Source organism: Toxorhynchites rutilus, chromosome 2 (genome assembly GCF_029784135.1).
Source record: "Toxorhynchites rutilus septentrionalis strain SRP chromosome 2, ASM2978413v1, whole genome shotgun sequence".
NCBI classification, from domain to species: Eukaryota; Metazoa; Arthropoda; class Insecta; order Diptera; family Culicidae; genus Toxorhynchites; species Toxorhynchites rutilus.
In genome coordinates, this window is record NC_073745.1 from 223701489 (window position 1) to 223720301 (window position 18813).

Sequence of the window (18813 nt, forward strand, 5' to 3'; positions counted from 1 at the left end):
CCCCCATACTTTTCATCGAAGATCGTTGGAGCGATCCTCGATCGTTGGTAATCTGAATATCCATGGATATCTTGCTTCATGGACAGATCAAATTGCACAGAGGAATTGATGTAGTCAGGGAAACAAACACGGTTGGGAATATACGAAGAAGGATCAACCTGCATGGAGATGAATTCATTATATGAACTCATGAATCCGAAGTGAAAATTTAACTCGATCAGCTGCTCAAAATTTCCCATCACCAATGGGTTCATGACCTTACACCGGATGAAGAACCGAAGAGATAATAAATTGAAGCGATCTTTTAGTGGGAGTAGGCCTGCCAAAACCTCGAGACTCATGGTATGCGTTGAAGGCATACATCCCAACGCGATACGGAGACAAAGATACTGAATTCGCTCGAGTTTAATGAGGTGTGTTTTGGCAGCTGATTGAAAACAGAAACTGCCATACTCCATCACTGAGAGAATAGTTGTTCGATACAACATTATAAGATCTTCGGGATGGGCTCCCCACCAGGTGCCGGTAATTGTACGGAGAAAGTTTATTCTTTGTTGGCATTTTTTACTCAGATACCTAATATGGGCCCCCCAAGTGCATTTGGAGTCGAACCAGACCCCAAGATACTTGAATGACATAGCATGAGTGATCGGTTTACCCAAAAGTTGAAGCTTTGGTTTTGCTGGTCTAAGCTTCCTAGAAAAAACCACCATCTCTGTTTTCTCCGTGGAGAATTCGATCCCTAGCCCAATGGCCCAGGTTGAAAAATTGTTCAAAGTATCTTGTAAGGGTCCTTGCAGGTCGATTTCGTTTGATCCTACGACAGACACCACTCCATCATCTGCAAGTTGTGTTAGGCTGCAATTTTGTGTAAGGCAATTGTCGATGTCGCTTACATAGAAGTTGTACAAAAGGGGGCTTAAACATGAGCCCTGGGGGAGGCCCATGTAAGAGACCCGACTTACTGCCGAATCTCCGTGAGAAAAGTTCAAATGTTTCTCACAAAGCAAGTTATATAACACATTATTCAATAGAGGCGGCAGACCCCGAGAGTGTAATTTGTCCGACAAAACCTCTATTGAAACAGAATCGAAGGCCCCCTTTATGTCCAAGAATACTGAAGCCATTTGTTTTTTTTCGGCGTAAGCCATTTGAATTTCTGAAGAAAGCAACGCAAAACAATCATTCATCCCCTTGCCCCTGCGGAACCCATATTGTGTATCTGAGAGTAGCCCATTCGTTTCAACCCATCGATCAAGGCGAAACAAGATCATTTTATCCAACAATTTCCGTATACAAGACAGCATTGCTATTGGGCGGTACGAACTGAAGTCGGACGCGGGTTTTCCGGGTTTTTGAATAGCTAAGGGACAATATTTATACATTGTGAATTTATTTGACATGAAATGGGTAAAACTGAAGCAAATATGAAAAAACTGAATAAAACTGGATGATATTTTAAAAAACTGGAAGATTTTAGGATTTAACTGTTTGACTGGATCGAGAAAAAAAACTGGAAGAATCCAGTTTAAACTGGAACATTGGCAACGCTGTTCCCACCATGTGAAACAACGATCTATTGATCGTTCGAAAAAAGATTAAAATTAATAAATTTAATTAACCCTAAACTGATCGGATTTAATTTGGGTTTGACTCATTTCGTTCAATGCTGAACGAATGATTCAAGAAGTTCCCAAACCCATTAGATCAGAACAATACGATTGAAAAGCTTTGCAATTGTCAAGCACGACTGAGGGCGCGGGGTGGCGTGTCACAAATCAGTTGCGTGGGTATAGGTGAGCAATGAATGCAAATGAGCTCTCTAAGCAATAGTCGGCATCATTCGATCATGCATGCGCTGGTTTTCGCTGCAGGCGGTCGTTTACAGTCACATAATCGTATATAATTTCTGCCGGCTGCCACCATAAGCTGAGATGGTGTAGAAGACAGCGATAATTAATTTGAATTGATATATGTAAATTAACGATCTGAAGATTGCATCCCGAGCTTCTATATTCAATCCTGAGTGGTGAATAATTTTTTGACTGAGCTCAGAACGGAATGATGAAGCTCTATTGAAATTTATCAATATATTAAGATTATTTTCCCATCAATTGCACCCGCTATAATCCGTGATGGAACGTTCGTGAGACGGGAAGCCAATTACGCTAACCCGGTTTCCGGTGGATACCGCTCGATCGTCAGGTTATTAATGAATCGTAATTGTATTATTTCATCTGCAGGGGGTTTACCTTGATTGTCGAGAGAATACTTCATGTGCTGAGAAATTGAACAAATATTTTAATATGATAATGATCCTCAAGATAAATTATCTTTCATGTGTGGAATTGGGATGCAGAGATCATGAATTCGTGGCCAGCCGAGTGGTTAGCGCCATACAAGTCGTGTTGTGATGGAAGGATCGGGTTCGATTCTCGATCTGTTTGGGAGATCTTTCGTCGAAGTAGGTTTTGACGTAGAACCACGGTTTCCAGTGACGGTAATAAATCAGAAAACGTTTTTATTGAATAATGGTAACTTAAAAAACTATTTCTATCGCGAACGGATCTCTAATTTTTCTAAATTTTTTTTTGATACACTATACATTGGTTTAAATTGATGAAAATTGGAAGCATTCCCTTTTCTCATACATTTGTCTTGGTATTTGTGTGCTCACCTCCCTCCGTCTATAACAACCAACTTATGCAGCTGCATGGCACGGTTTCATATACCACTACCATTGTAAAGCCTACTAAAATCATAAATTGTTCGCTCGAAATGCAGGTAGCTTAGTTGTAAAATATTGCAACGTAAGCTCCGCCTTTTCTCCAGGTGGTGTATTATAGGAAATTTCACTTGTGATTTCATCCTATTCTCGTTTCAACGAGTAAGAGACGGATGAACTCCAAAGTTTAAAGTTTAAAGTTTGATACGAACCAGAAGGAAGGAACCAGGGAGTAGCCAATATCAACACTCAGGGTTTTTTCCCGATTCGAAATCTGAGACCAAATCTGAACCGACCGTGCACAGCTCGAAAACTTTTTCTACGGAGCTGCTCCCGTTGTTACGGTTTTACAAAATTTTGTCCCTGCCATTGTGACAGCTAGCCAAAACTTCATAGGATTGCTGGGTGCTCTTATGTTTGGTAACACGCGTTTTTTTTTCATGCTCTCGGCTTTATAATTAAATCTTCAAGTTTAAAGTGCACCGAAAACCTCGATTGTTGCTTGAATATACTACAATGAGTTTCAAGGCTTCCAGAAGTTCTCGGGGTGTCAAAGCATCTGCTGACACCGATTTCTAATGACTACAATTTCTGTGAAAGACAAATTGACAGCGTCATTCTACGGTAAGTCGCGAAGCGCAAGTTTCACGATTTGACGCTGAATGGCCTCTATGCGAACGGTTACGGTTATGTGAAAGTTATGTTATGTGAATTCGAAGAACCGAACACTCCTTCGCCATCTCTCTAATGAAACCAAGCCGTCGTTGTGCTTTTGTGAGTACCTCTACATGATTGTGAAGTCCAAAGTAATTCCAAGAACGCGGTCAGTACACGTGTTGAGGTGGTTCCGTTGATGGCGCATTCGAATTGCAGGGGATTTTTTCTTGCGATGGAGAATCTGATGACGTGGCACTTTATAATGCTAAGGGTTCTATTGTTGGCACCGTCCTTACAATACAAAGGGTGTATCGAGAAATATCATAAAAAACTAATTTTACTAAAAATAGAAGTGTTTAAATTTTTTTTTGAAATATTGAAACTTTTTCGGGGATGTAGAGATTCAGTAATACTCTAATTCGTATTTGAATGTTTTTCAACGCCTTTTCTCGATATGTGTGATTTTTTTTCAGAATTTTAACAGTGTTGCGCGGTACAAAATAAATAATTTTTCTAAATTTGTTTTTTTTTCAGAATTTTGAGACACATTACAGGTTAAATTTATATTTAAATATGTATGTTCATATGTTTGTGTATGTGTTTCTTGATATTGGTGATCTTTTTTCGCAATATTTCAAGAACAGCGCGGTACGAAAATATCTAATAATTTTTTATTTCTATGTTTTGTAATTTTATAATATATTTTTTATTTTCCTAATATCTATTATTGTATTGTATTCGTGTATTCGTAAAAAATAATCCCAAACTCTATCACCAGCGCTACGGAAAGTATCGTTGCAAATTAGAAAATCAGATAATTTTTCTGAATCACTATATATCAGGTATGCCTAAAAACGTTTTTTCTGTTTTCACAACATTCTCAATAGTTTGCAAACGAAAATGAAAAATTATACTCATAGTACATCTTACTACGATAAAATTACTATCAAAAATTCAAATTGGCATTTCAATTTTTTTTAATTAAATTGGATAATTCTATAAATAAATCAAACGCTGATCAGTTTATTCTTATGAATTTAAATCCATGATTTTATTTATCATCGCTTTTATAAAAATTAATAAACAATTCAGACAGTGTAAATTATTAAAAATAGAACGTTCAGTCCTCGATACTCTATAATACTCTATAAATATAAGAAACACGTTTCAAAGCAGTACTGTGTTTCGAAACATAGTTTAATAATTCCAAAATTTCAAATTACCAAAAAATTGTACTCTAAATGCTTCAAAATTTTGGAAAAAATCACATATCAAAAACAGGTACATTTAAATGAAAATTATGTTTGAAGGGATTTAAAAATTTGAAAAAATCCAAAATTGCGAAATATAAAAAAAAATAATTTCAAAAATTTTATTTTCTATAAACATTTTTTTTTAAATTTGCTGCGGTACACCATAGTAGACGCAATTTAAGTATTTTTTCGAATTTTCATTTCCAATGTCGTGAAAAAAGGTGAATTACGTTTTTCAGTATAGCTCTTATAGTGAACCATATAGGGATTAATAAAAATTACCTAATTTTCTAATTGGCTACTTTATACAACATTTTCCATAGCGCTGGTGATATGGTTTGTGGGTACTTTTCACGAACACATGAATACGGTACAATTATAGATTTTAGGAAAATATACAAAATATTAGAAAATAAACAGAATAGAAATAAAAAAAAAAAATAATGAATATTTTCGTGTTGCACAGTTTTGCGAAATATTTTGAAAAAAAATACTAACATCAAAAAACACATACGAACATGTCCATTAAACCAGTACTGAGTCTCAAAATTTTAAAAATATATTTTTTTTGAATCGCGTATCGCGCTGTAAAAATTCTGAAAAAAATCACACATACCTAGAAAAGGCGTAGAAGCACATTCAAATGGGAATGAGAGTAGTCCTGATTCTCTAAATCCCCCAAACAAAATTTTCGATAATTGAAGTTTTTATTTTAGTACTTGAATTTTGAATGAGAATTTTGTTTGATAATATTTAGCGATACACCATAGTAAGACGCATTTTCAGTATATTTTTTAACTTTTATCTCAGCATGCAAAAAAAATAATGTACGTTTTTTACCATAGATCCTATGGTGAACCTCATTAGGGTTAAAAAAAAATAGTCAAAATATCTTATTTGGTACCCTATACAATATTTCCCATAGAGCGGGTGATTAGGTTTGGGGGCACTTTTTACTCCCTTACCCAGCCAGACCCTTTGTGCAGTAATTCCTGAAGTTGGCGACAATCGCCTTCATGATCATGAAGATTTTTGTATGGTATACAAAATATAACCCGTTATTTACAAGCCGTTGAAGTATAACGAGAATTGAAGAGGGCTGAAGTCTGAAGTTGAGCAAGAAATGTATTGCTGAGAAGCCCATTCTGCATAATTTGGCACGAAGAATTGAGTGGTCAACCCGATTAAAAACATCGCCGAACCATGATTCGGTGAGTACTACAACACCATATGGGGAAGCGGTAACGGCAGTCATGAAGTCTTTGAATTTGTTACGCAGCCCACAAGTGTTCTGATGGTAGAACGTCAGCCCAGGATTTACTGAATAGTTGGCGAAGCAGAGCGAATTTCATGGCAGGAACTTTGATAGTAAAAGCTGACTGGAAACGCGACTTGGTCGGGTGGCTTAGGTACTTCCTACAGGTACTCCTGCTAGTAATGAGTCCTTGATAAACACGACGACAGCTAGCAGCAACGTCGTCCTCACCATTATTATCGTTAGTTCTACATCGTGAGAGTGAAAATACTATAATGTAAGCTCCGCTTGTTTCCAACTGCTCTTTTCTTTCTGTATTAAGTGACATTCAACACTTTTGACTGGTTTGTAAATTTTTTTTCTATTCCGGGAGAATGACCTATTGACTTGTTTTTAACTGAGTATAAATAATTGATTCGCGATTGCCAATCACAGTCTCAGTCCAGCCAGCAAACAGACGAAATACTTCCCTGATGCTGAGAGCTCTTACAGAGGTTTTACAAGATACATAAGAAGAATGGAAGAAAAAGCGAACAACGCTGCAATTTTGTTCGAATGGAGCACCGGGTGCAGGGTGCAGTGTACTTTTACTTTTACAACCATTTTTTTTCTTTTGTCAACTAGTTCGCGCGTGTGCTTTATTTGGAATTTGGACGAGGGAGTGCTTTCGGTGGTGCTTTTTGCTCCAGACGTATTACGTAAGCTGAAGAAGACTCCCGAGTCAGTTAGGATTTTCTTTTACTGTTCTGCGAAAGAGGCTGAATAATATAATTTTTGGATAATTTTTTTAGAAAATGATTTTTTTCGAGATGTAGTTTTGCTAAGGGATACTGAAAAACTAATTGAATAATTAATAAATTCAGTATGTCAGTTTCGCTCTAAACAATTAACAGCATATTTTAATGTTGAGAATTAAGCCAATTTGCTCGAATTGGCTTTCCATTGCTCTGCGAATTGTTCGCATTCCTTCGCATCCATTCATGGACCCTTGCCAGTACTACTAAATATTTGTTCTGAATAATTCCTTCATAAATTTCTATAATGATTTTTCTCGCTGGCAATAAATTTGTATTCCTACGTTAGCAATGCGGTCTTTTCTTTGACATCACTTTTCTTTTTTTATGTTACAGAGGCTTCAAAATTCTAAGTTCAGTCACCTAGATGCCTTGTAAAAGGACAATCAGAGATCCATTTCCACTCTCTTACACGGGGTATTAGTTTTGCAAGGGTGGAACAGTGTTGCCACATTTTAATCTGTACCAGAGGGGTTAAAAATATTTCTCATCTGTACTTTTTCGGCCAAAAATCTGTACCATCGAAAATATTCGTTGTACAAATTTAGCATGAAAAAATACTCATTTATTTACTACAAATACTACATTTACTACTCCGTGTGTTTTATAATGCTTATACATAGTTTTTTTTTTAAATCTAGATTGTGTTCTATCATGAATTAAAATTAAAAAAGAATCTCTCAAAGCCATACTGCGGCGTAACAGTCGTCATGTACCTTAATGTTGCTTTGTTCGAATGTAAGAAATTTCACACGCGGAAAAAATCTGTACCAATCGGTACCAAAAATAACGAAAAAATTTGTACCTTTCCAGATAAATCTGTACGTGTGGCAACACTGGGGTGGAACTTATTGTGGAAATGTTCTGTAGAGGCGAATGAACTGAAAAGTTTAAAACCTCTTTAAAACAAAGAACGGAACGGATGGTAATGTTTTTCTTTTCTTTCGTGCACGGATTGAACAAATTGGGAAAACATGTTGAATGGGTTTAACAGCAGCCAGTAAGCAAGCACTGATAGATGCTTTCTAACAGGGTTACCATATCTACATAATGATCTGCATTTCTACAGATTTTTTAGACTTTTTTAAACCAAGAATCTGTAGATACAGATTATTTTTTGTGTTTCATACAGAATTTACAGATTTTTTTAAATCTAGCAATATGGCTTGAGGTTAATAGTATGTTTTTCCCATCTCAACTATTTTATTCATATAGCGTTATAATAAATAAATAGCATAACATATCTTTTTTTTACTAAAGCACAGAGAATGTAAATTCCAAAAGTGCACTCATACTGTCGTGAAAATTCATTTCCTTTGAAATTCCTTTTTTCAAATGAATTGAAAATGCACAGTTCAAAGCGAAAAAAAAGGATTATATCAGCTCAGAAAATATTGAAGCTCGAACCATTGAAAATGCTGAATTCACCCACTCTCACTGGAATCCGAATCCGTAAACATAACCTAGAGAGATTCAACTACAACCGAAATCCTATCTTACTGTTTTTTGAACTATGTTTCTCTATTGATTGTTGAATTGAACAAAACAAACAGAAACACCTGAATTCACTCAGATTAATTCGGACTCCAGAACACATTATCTTACTTTCTTTGCCCTTCTCAAGCCTTGACAGTTCTCCAGTTTAGCCTTATTATGTTACCCCTTAATTCATTACTACCGTTACATTTTTGTGTGTACCTGAAATATATTATAATGAAGGTATTTACGTTGTCCAATGTGAACAAGCGTCCCCTGGTAACTGAAAAAATTTCCATTGCACCTGAATAAAGCAATGTATTTTTACTACAGTGCATATGTTTCCTGGCATGACGTGGATATCACCAACATCATCTAATCAATAATTTCTATGCCAATCAATGATACTAAAGCTAAAATTACGCTTAAAAATTCGACTTCTAAACCTTATACAGATTTCAATACCGATTTTATGAAAACAAGCTTGGATAAAAGAATTTTTTTCAGATCGAAAACACAGATCATGATTTTGTCATGGCTGCTAATCAAAAGTTTATTCTGTCTGTTATCATGTTGAAGCAGTGGTCCAATGTACGTTGCAGTTCGTTCAGGAAAACACTGCCCTTTGAACGCATTTTCTCGTGGGCTCGATTTTAAAAGGGTGAGCGAGCTGCTTGAGCTCGAGATTGTTCAGCTTAAAGGAAAAATCAAGCCAGTAATCATAAATAATGTGGATGAAGGACCAGACGAGAACCCGTTTCAAAAAGAGCATAGACATGTTTGATTCATCATTTTAATCAATTGAATTTTGATCCAATATGCGTTACTACAAATGCTCCAGGACGCAGTGCTTTCAATGGTTGAACGTCGAATTGATGAAGCGGAATTAGTATGATATTAAGCCGAGTGGTTTGCTCGTCACGTGAGGGCATCCCAGCGCCTTTTGCAAGTAGTGAAATGTAACGACCAGAACTGCTGTATTGACCCAAGAAGTAGTGTAAATCAACATAAATTTATATCAGTCCATGTTCCTCTCAGCTTAACTCCAGATGGGTTGATAGAACCAATCCCAACTGATGTCAGCATTAATTTTCCGTGTATGTTTGTTCAAAATTCTATGAACTTGACGAAAGTTCCTCCGATGTCACTTCTTGCATATAAGGAACTTCCATAACAACATTTGATTCCGACCTGGGCAGATATCTATTTTTAATGTTGAACGGACGACTTTGACTTTATGTAAAGATTAGAGTTACATAACATAAGAAGAAGGGGGTTTGTCCTTTTAAAAAACGAAAATAAAGCTTATTTTAGGACATTTTCGATGTGACCACCCCTTTTTTCGACAACACGTTTCAAACGGTGAACAAAATTCTTCATGCACAACTCTAAAATTACGACTTCGATGCTGTTGAAAATCCGAGTTATTTCTTCTTTAAGTTCCTCCAAATTTCGTGATTTATTTACATAGCAACGGCCCTCCACGTACCCCCAGAGGAATTAATCGACGACGAGAAATGTTGATATTCTTACCATAAGAGGACAAAGTTTCATTAAGGCTTCGGTTGCTCGAGTAATACGATTTCACTAAAAATACACGTTCTTGTAAATTGTACATCTTGAAACTAAAAACCATCCGATCAGACTGAACGAGTTGCCGAATATTATTGTCCCGAAGTGGGGAACACAGTGTTACCATCGACGGAGCGAAACAAAAAATTTTAAGGGCTATTCGTTTTTTTTGCGTGAGCGTTTAGTCTGAAAGACCCTGTATGTGCTCTCGGAAAGTGAATTTCGAGTCCAGTATGATGTCGAGAATTTCGATGGAACACGGTTCAATGTTTGGCAAAGATACTTGTATCAATTGAAAAGATATATTTCTACGCCTCTTTCACAATATATTTTTTCGTGATAAACAATTGAATAATTTTACAATATCATGCATTATCTAAACGCGATAAATCTCATGTTTATGATTAAAATATAAATATCAAAGAATAAGTTTTCTAAATTGGCTCGTGTTTATCGATCCAATACACACACAACGTGGCTGCTGCATTCAGTTTGTCTAGAACAGGAGTTGAATCATGTTCATGTTCAGGAACACAAATTTCGACTGGAAAACATGGCGCTTTTCAGGGCCGCCAAACCTTTCACTAAAGAATTATTGCAAAATCAATTCAATGCAACAGTTCGATGTATTCTAAAGTAACTACAAAAATAACAAAAACCAAAATAACTTGTAGTTTGTTTACTGGACGAGAGGTTGTGTGCATTTAGGAGAGTTTTAGGACTTATTGGTGATAACTTTCTCGACTGGTGCAGTTTTTGGTAAGTAATGTTATTTTTGGTGCTCCTTACTCCTTTGTGTATTTAATTTCAGTCTAAGCATTTCACTAAGCATGAAAAAAAAGGAAACTATAAACATAATACAAAATTTTGCAAAAATGTGACTCGGAAATCTTTTTTTTGTCTTCATTTAAAAGACTTTTAGCCGTAGGCTGGTTCGTCTCCGACTCGGAAATCAATTTAAGTTGGTTTAAAGCCTCTTGAAAACAAAAAGTAGTAGTAGTAGTAGTAGTAGTAGGAATTAAGTTAAATTATGTTATTTCCGTAGTGATGCTGAACATATGTGCGTGTTGAAAGGTCGCATTCCGCAGCGAACGATTCAGATACGAGTGATCCACACGTCGGCTGAACAACAACTAACGGTTTGCCGCAGTAAACGCACTATTTGTCGCGCGCTGATGTATTGGGGTATAATGGCTACGATTGGTTTGAAAACGGTAGTGGTATACAGTATGTGCGATTTTCATAGAATGCTTGTATCAGTGGACCAGTCAGAAAAAGGGATTCTGTTTATATAATGCTTGACGTTTGTCAATTATCCAACAGTTTATTTAAAAAATATATAATTTTATTTGTCTCAGAAAAATTTCTAATCGTTTGAAGCAAACATCTCAGCAAATAATTCAGAAATGGTTGAATCATAATCTAATGCTTTTCAGTTCATTCCTTTGTTGCATGTAAGATTTTAGATTTTCAGGTTTATGGTCTCCCTGTTGAAAATCTTATATTAGTTGTTTTTTTTCATCTACTTCAAACGAACAGTCTGTTAGTCTGGGAGTTTCTAGTTCTTCACATAATGTCTACTGTTTATTACTACGTTTGCAGAAATGCAAAGCAACGATTCGTGGCGCTGACTGTACTCAAATATTTTCACCATTAAATCCACAAACACACGTGAAAATGTGCGCTTTAACTATTAGCACGTAGTGTTTTTCCTCCTCGCTCAGAACGTCCTCTAGTACACATCGTCAGCAGTAATGTCAACAGCCACACTCAAAGAGTCCAGTCAGCAATCGGAGCGGGCAATAATTGATTATTTATAATTGCTGAATCGTGCAAAACACTCGTATCGACAAGTGCACATTCCCAACAAGCACTTTTATTTACAGCCTGGATACGGAGGGCACGAATATTCCAGAAAGTCCGCCGATGAGCGGGTGTCGGTGAGTCTTGAAATTTGTCCGATCGATTGTTGTTTCCGACAGAATGCCCTTTCGGATAAAAAAAAGAGAGTTAGCAGCTCGCGATCGTTTTGTTTGATTTGAAGCTGATTTTGTTTTGATAACATGCAGTCACTGATCCACATTACCATAATGCAATTACGAATTTATGACACATGAGTCACCTGTTGAATTCAAAATCACCGATCGATCGGTCGCTCATGTTTCGTCATCTTCAATGGATATGAATGTGCTCTAGAAGTGTTGGACAAATGTACGGATTGTAGTTTCACACAACAGCAGCACCGAGCAGCACCCATCCAGTCGTTCACGTTCTTCAAGGTAGCCCCCTCAAGGTCTACCTGACCTTACGTTTCGCACAAATGCACATTCTGCTGTCCATCTCAGTCCAAACGAGTGAATAAACAAGTGATTACAGCATTCACGGGTTTGCCCAGACAGCTGGGGACTTTTCTGGATCTGCACAGATTTGTGGGCGTATGAGTCAGTCAGATGAGTCACGGGATTTTGGTATTCAAATTCGAAAGATCAACATCTGAATGATTGATATCGCGCATGCAATTATCGCATGCTCGGTACCTGGCGGCTCGGAAAAGATTAATGAAGTTATCTCGAAAAGGGGGAATATTATCTCAAACATGATAATGGGTCCCATCCGAGCTTCCAGCCGCAGCTTTTGTATTGTTCTCCTCTAATCCATCGGAATTAAAAATCACAAATTCTCACATTTTCGCCTTGCTGACCCAGCGCAGGGAGGAGTTGTTTCAGCGGCTTCGCAAGAAATTTGTTAATTTATCGCTAATTATTTTTGTCGGTAACGGCTGCTGCTGCTGTTGTTAGCTGAAAGCCCGAATGGCGATTAACGGGGTTCAACAGGTCAAGGTGAAGGGCCCGTGGCTAGAAGTACTCAATAATGAAGATGTTTTTGAGTGGAAAATATGGCTCATTATCACTGCATTTGGTTTTCGAAGAGCAGTAAACTGTTTCTATTGTGAAAACAGCACTCTACTAGAATTGTGAAATGATGATGATGATGATGGATGATGCATGGAAATGGCTTAACATTGGCAGAAATGTTTTTCGGTTGTGTTTGGTCATGTATCGATTTGACCTTTTGTTGTTCGCATGTAGCACTGGTGTCAGTTTCCTCTTCCATAATAAATCTACAAGTGTATTTTTCCCATACTATTATCATTTTCTCAAATGTTGATTGCTGGAACCCCCGGATAACATTGCTGTCGAACAGGTTTGGGTGGAACTTTTCGTTCTTGGGTTTACACTCAATTATCAGCCATTTCATGCCAAACCGACATAGTGGTTTTCAGATTTTCGTGAAATTTAGTAGTTTTGTTCCTTATCGCAAAATATTAGATGGAAAGCAGTAAAGGCATTGTTTCATTCTCATTATTCCTCACAATACAACTTCTGCGCAACACTACAATATCGTAGTTTAACATGGCTGGATACGTTGCTTTGAATGCATGATTCATATTTCATATCGGCTGGGATTCAAGCGTTGGCGAAAATCTGATTTCGAACCACATGTTATGCCACCAAAATAAAAATCAGGTAAGAACTAGGGATTGCATTACCGTGTCAAAATTTCAATAACCGGTTTTTCGGTAATGAAAATTTCATTACCGGTAAGACCGATAAATTACCGGTAAAAAATACTTTAATATAAACCATTTTCTTGAATAAACGACTTTTATTGATAATGATTAGTTTACGAGAAAACATTTTGCAAGTTTTTACTACTTAGTTTGTTGAATAAAATAAGACTTAGGACACAAAAAATGTTAATTTTGTCGTCTTCGAATCTAGATCGGATCTCATTAACGAAACTTTAAGAAGAGAAAAACGCACGATCAGAGTCCAATTATGTTCGGCGTAGAGTACGAAGAGCATCGAATACCATTGTCATGTATTTGCCTCTGTACGAAAACTCTTGTCTGAGGATTTTCATCAATCCGAGCTTGGGATGGACCTTGATACCTTTGATTGCTGCAATCATCGTTCAAGTTTTTTCTTGATGCTAAACTGTTCTGCAGGTTCTGCATCGTCCAGTGTTTTTTTTTGCCTCCTGTTGTCCAGCTACTAAAATAAACTGATCAGACGTCCCGCGTTACGCGGGACAGTCCCGCATTTCAACAAAATGTCCCGCGTAAGATTCCGTCCCGCGAAACGTCCCGCATTTGGCAAAAGAAACGAAAATGTCCGCGATATCGCGATATCAATATATTCCAATATCACAATTTGATCATGTTGATTATCTAAAATGGATGAACCTCAAAAAAAACTTTTATTTGGGAGACTGATCAAGAGCGCTTCTAATGCATCCAAAGATTAATACGTTGAGCTGGTTTCATCGCACCGACATTGGGCTTTTTGTTTAGAGAGTGTCAACTGGAAGCGACAGCAACAAAATTGGAAAATGATTTTTATAAAAGTCCCCTATTGATCCGCAGGGACCAACGTGAGTCAGACGAAAAGTTCAACTTTGGTCCCCTAGCTTGGTCAGGGTTTAATGTTTTAAATAAGTTGGAAGAACTAGTGTATACTCGACAGGAAGAGGTAGTGTTGTTTGATGAAGTATCGTAAATGAAGCGCTGGGCGGTCTTACGGATGTTGGCCGGAACTTGAACCATGGCCGATGAAAAGATGTATATCGGCGTGTTATTTTACCTTTTCGTAGCTTTGGTGGCCGTCTGTCTCTCTATTTTGACCATTCGTCTGAAAGTTTTCTATTGGTCGCAGCTGGGGAATGTTGGGAAGGTTGATGGTCTTCGCGACACTGTTTATCTCTAGCCGACCCATCCTCCAGTGATCTTTGGCATAATGGACTGATCCCAGGTTCGGCATAAAGAACACATCACCTTTGTCGCCGCACGGATCATGCCTTTAGAGCGTGATTCATGGCGAGAACGATAGAGCGGATGCTTAGATCGCGCTCTATCCTAAATACACAGAATAGCTTGCGCAGTGGCTTTATCGTAACTAATGAGGTTTTTCCGAAGTGCGATTATTGCTAGCTGAAAACCTAAATATCATAAAACTCCTCCGGCCAGCGATAACCCGCCGGGAAGGAGAACAAAACAAAAATAAGCAAAACGACGTAATGTGTTTACGATCAGAGCCTATCTCCGATCGTAAATACCGAAGGACGGGAGAAATCCCAAAAAGAGAGCACTATGGGTGCTATAAACGGAGCCTATCTCCGAGCTAGGACAATAAGTAATAAAACGGAGAGGAAAAGATAACACGCCTGCGAGCGTGTTAATAATCATCCCTCGTTCGCCCGTCTGGCTTAGAATAAATAATTGTAATTTTCTCTCTCTTATGCTACGCCCTTCTGGGGTAGATAAGAAGGCAATGTCTGTATATAAGAGAAAACTTGAACAGAATAAACGCACTCTCAACTGGACACTCTCAACCATACCACGGACGTAGGAGCGTCGTGGCGAAGTACCGAACCCCTCTTTTTTGTCATAAACGTATCACAACCCTGGACATCGCCCGAGCATCCTGGACACCATCGGGAGCACCCTGGACATCATCGCCGGCAGATCCCAGCGCAACAAGCGCTGGTAAGTATTGAACACCCCTCCTCCAAAGATCCGAAATTCCAACCACCCTTCCTCTCCCTTTTCCTTCCCTTGGCTCCGCCCGGCCAAACTCCCAAGTGACGCGGTACTACCGGATCGCACCAGTAGGCGCATACTCGTTATGCGCTCTACGTGATCTGGCCTACCACATAGCGTCCAGTAAAGGGCTTTCCCTTCGTGTCATCAGCACGATCTCGAACTGCAGCCACATTTGGTGGCTCCAGAGAGGATCTTTCCTCCAGCGTAATCAGCACGATACCCTGCAGCCACACTTGGTGGCTCCAGAGAGGAGTCTTTTCCTAAAGACACTGTACGAACTCACAACACGCTCGGTTGAGTTGAGAATCCTGTTAAATTGATTTGCGCCCGTCGTTGAACGGAGAGGTTCGGTCTTGTAAAGACGAACAAGGTGAGGTTGTCTGTGGACATCACCATTTAGCCAAGAGGCAAATTGCGCATTTCAAGAAACAGAAATTAGGTCCTGAAAGACGGACAAATTAGGCCGGCATCTTGTTGAAACAAGTCCAGCTTTATAAACAGACCGATCGCCAGTCAGGCATAGTTGGACGACGGCAACCAGGCTCCTCACTCAGGAATAATGATATCAAGCTTTACGAGATCATCACGCCCGTGCTGTGATGCATGTGGCAAGAAAATTGAACTAGACAATCTGGTCCAATGCAGACAGTGCAAAAGGAATTATCATCATTCCTGTGTAGGACATACACCCACTGAAGAGGAAACCTATTTAGTATGCTCGCTTTGTTCCCCTACCAAAACAAACGAAAGTGAGGGAAAGGCACAGGCACCTGCAGCGTCTCATCCCTCAACTAATTCGAGGGAACAAAAACAGATAGAGGAGCTGACGAATCTAGTTACACAACTAGCTGAGATGCATGTTAGCGAACGCAACAACATAACCACATTAAAAAAGGAAATAGTAACAATGCAGGCATCACTCAACGCTTTAGTCGTGGGCGCAACGACAATAGCAACACAGCGACAAACAGAATTACCATGCTCTCCGGCGCAAGCGCAGTCAACTGAACCCCTAATCAATATCTCCGGGCAACAACGTGACCGAGCAACGATTCAAACACCACTACCAATGAGATCCGGTCCATCAATTGGCTGGGAGCAGAGTGCAATGATGCCAGCTCCACAGCATGGAGATTTTACGATTCTAATGAAGAGGCAAGCTTTGACTCCCTTGCCAAAATTCAGCGGGTCGCCCAAAGATTGGGCTAAATTCAAAAGGATCTACGAAGTCAGCACGAGAGAATGTGCGTTTTCCAATCATGAAAATCTCTCCAGACTTGAAGCTGCCCTTGAAGGACGCGCAGCTAGAAGCGTGCAGCAACTATTTATAAACTCGGAAAATGTTCCGAGTATAATAGAGAGACTAGAGGAAAATTTCGGAAACCCTAAATTCATATATGAGGAACTACTGCACGATCTACAGAAGCTTAAAAGAGAAAGTAGATCAATAATAATCGAAATGTCAGATGCTTTAGAAAATATGGTGGCAAACATGACGATCATAAATCAAAGAGGTTACCTACTAGATGCGAGGTTAATAGAAGACCTAGTTAAGAGACTACCTTATAACCTGCAAATAGAATGGACACGCCATAGAACGACGACTGGTGATGCCCCATCTTTAGAAGAAATGAGTAACTGGCTGAAACCTCACGCCAAAATAATGAGGAATATGGCTTCTCCTCTACCTTCTACAGTTAGAAGCCAGATACATGTCCATCAAGAGATGCCACGCATGAAATGTCCGGTTTGCTCGAATAACCATAAAATCTTCGATTGCACGGAATTTAAGAACTCCAACATCCAAAAAAGATGTCGATTGGCAGTACAATGTAAAATATGTTTCGGATGTCTAGGCACCGGACATATGGTTAAAGATTGCAGACGATCTAGGAGGTGCGGCTTGAGTGGATGTAACAAGCACCACCACAGAATGTTACACTCGAATCCAGACATGGAACCAACACCTCGTAATACGTCCGCTACAGTTCCGCTTGAAGCCAACTGCAATATTCACAAGTCCTCAGCAAACGAGATATACTACCAGGTGATTCCAGTAACACTTCAACACGGAAGGCATTCAGTCGATACATATGCCTTCCTAGACACAGGGTCTTCCCTGACATTGCTAGATGAGGAAATGGCAAACTCCTTGGACCTATACGGCAGAGAAGAACCACTACAATTAAAATGGACACAGGACGTGTCTCGAAACGAGCTGAACAGTAGAAAAGTACAAGTTCGCATTCAGGGGTCGTCCAGAAGGTCGTACCGACTTGACGGTGTAAGAACCATTAAAAACTTACAACTTCCGACTCAGACAATGAACTACAAAGCAATGGCTACAAAATATCCGCATTTGGAAAACCTTCCGATCGAAAGCTACGAGCTTGCAAGGCCAACAATTCTCATAGGGCTGAATCAAAGCCATTTGCTTACCGCCATGGAAACAAGAAGGGGAAGTGACAATGACCCAATAGCAGTCCGAAGTAAGCTTGGATGGTTTATTTTCGGTAATGTCAGATCAATTTATCAAAACGATCATGAACTATTGCAACACGATAAAGAACTACGAGATATGATGGCTGCGCACTTCTCAATCGATGAATTTAGCATCAGACAACCAATAAGAGTCAACGACAACCCCTTGCCCTTAGAACCGGTCAACAAGTATACCACCGCGAGTTCTAACAACGTAATGCTGATAACCTCGACCGAAGATAAATCAAAAAAATCAACGCGAAAAAAAAGACGTAGAAATAAGACTACAACAAAAGGCATTTCTAAATCTTGGTTCAACATCTCACGTATATTGAAAATAATGATGTTGTTCGTAATGTCGTTCACGTTGATCAACGCTATATCCATAAAACCCGTTGACAAAGACGGTCTAATGTTCGACCACGAAGGAACGTGCTTATTACATAGAGGCATATGGCAAACGAATATACAAACCAACGTAGTGCCCGATGAAGACATTGAAGTAATTAACTCGATACGGAATAATGTGACAGTAGCGATGAAAGACATGGAGTTTGTCATCGAAGACTCTCTCCTAGAGCAAATTGCAACATCTGTTGAACGTTTATGCGATGATGCGATTGATGAGATCAAGCAGACAACGAGAACTAAACGAAGCAGAGGGTTCTTCGGTTTTTTGGCGGACTTAATATTTGGTAGCGACGATATGGAAAACGAGCTACAGGCAATGAGGGTTCATGAAGACGAAAAAATTCACCAAATATCGGAGTCAATGGTAAAAATGAATACCAAGGCTTCCAAAATGGGAGAACAGCTTAACGAGAGATACTATAAATTGTACAAAGACATGACTCAATTAAAACAATTATATTCTGCGGATAAGGTTCAAAGGTTACGAACAACGATGTTAGAAACCACGATATTGGCACGAGAAGTTATCGATGGAACGTTGAATAGATATAGGAAAGTTCGAACGTTTCCTTTGTCCGTCGACGAAC

The 18813-nt window shown here is 38.8% G+C and overlaps 1 protein-coding gene and 1 pseudogene across 5 annotated transcripts in view; one reads left to right on the plus strand and one right to left on the minus strand.

Annotated features, from left to right (window-relative positions):
• Positions 1-18813, minus strand: part of LOC129765255 (bestrophin-2) — a 112169-nt gene that overhangs the window by 30657 nt on the left and 62699 nt on the right. The gene's annotated exons all lie outside the window — the stretch shown is intronic.
• On the plus strand, positions 14662-14790 carry LOC129772145 (U4 spliceosomal RNA; annotated as a pseudogene).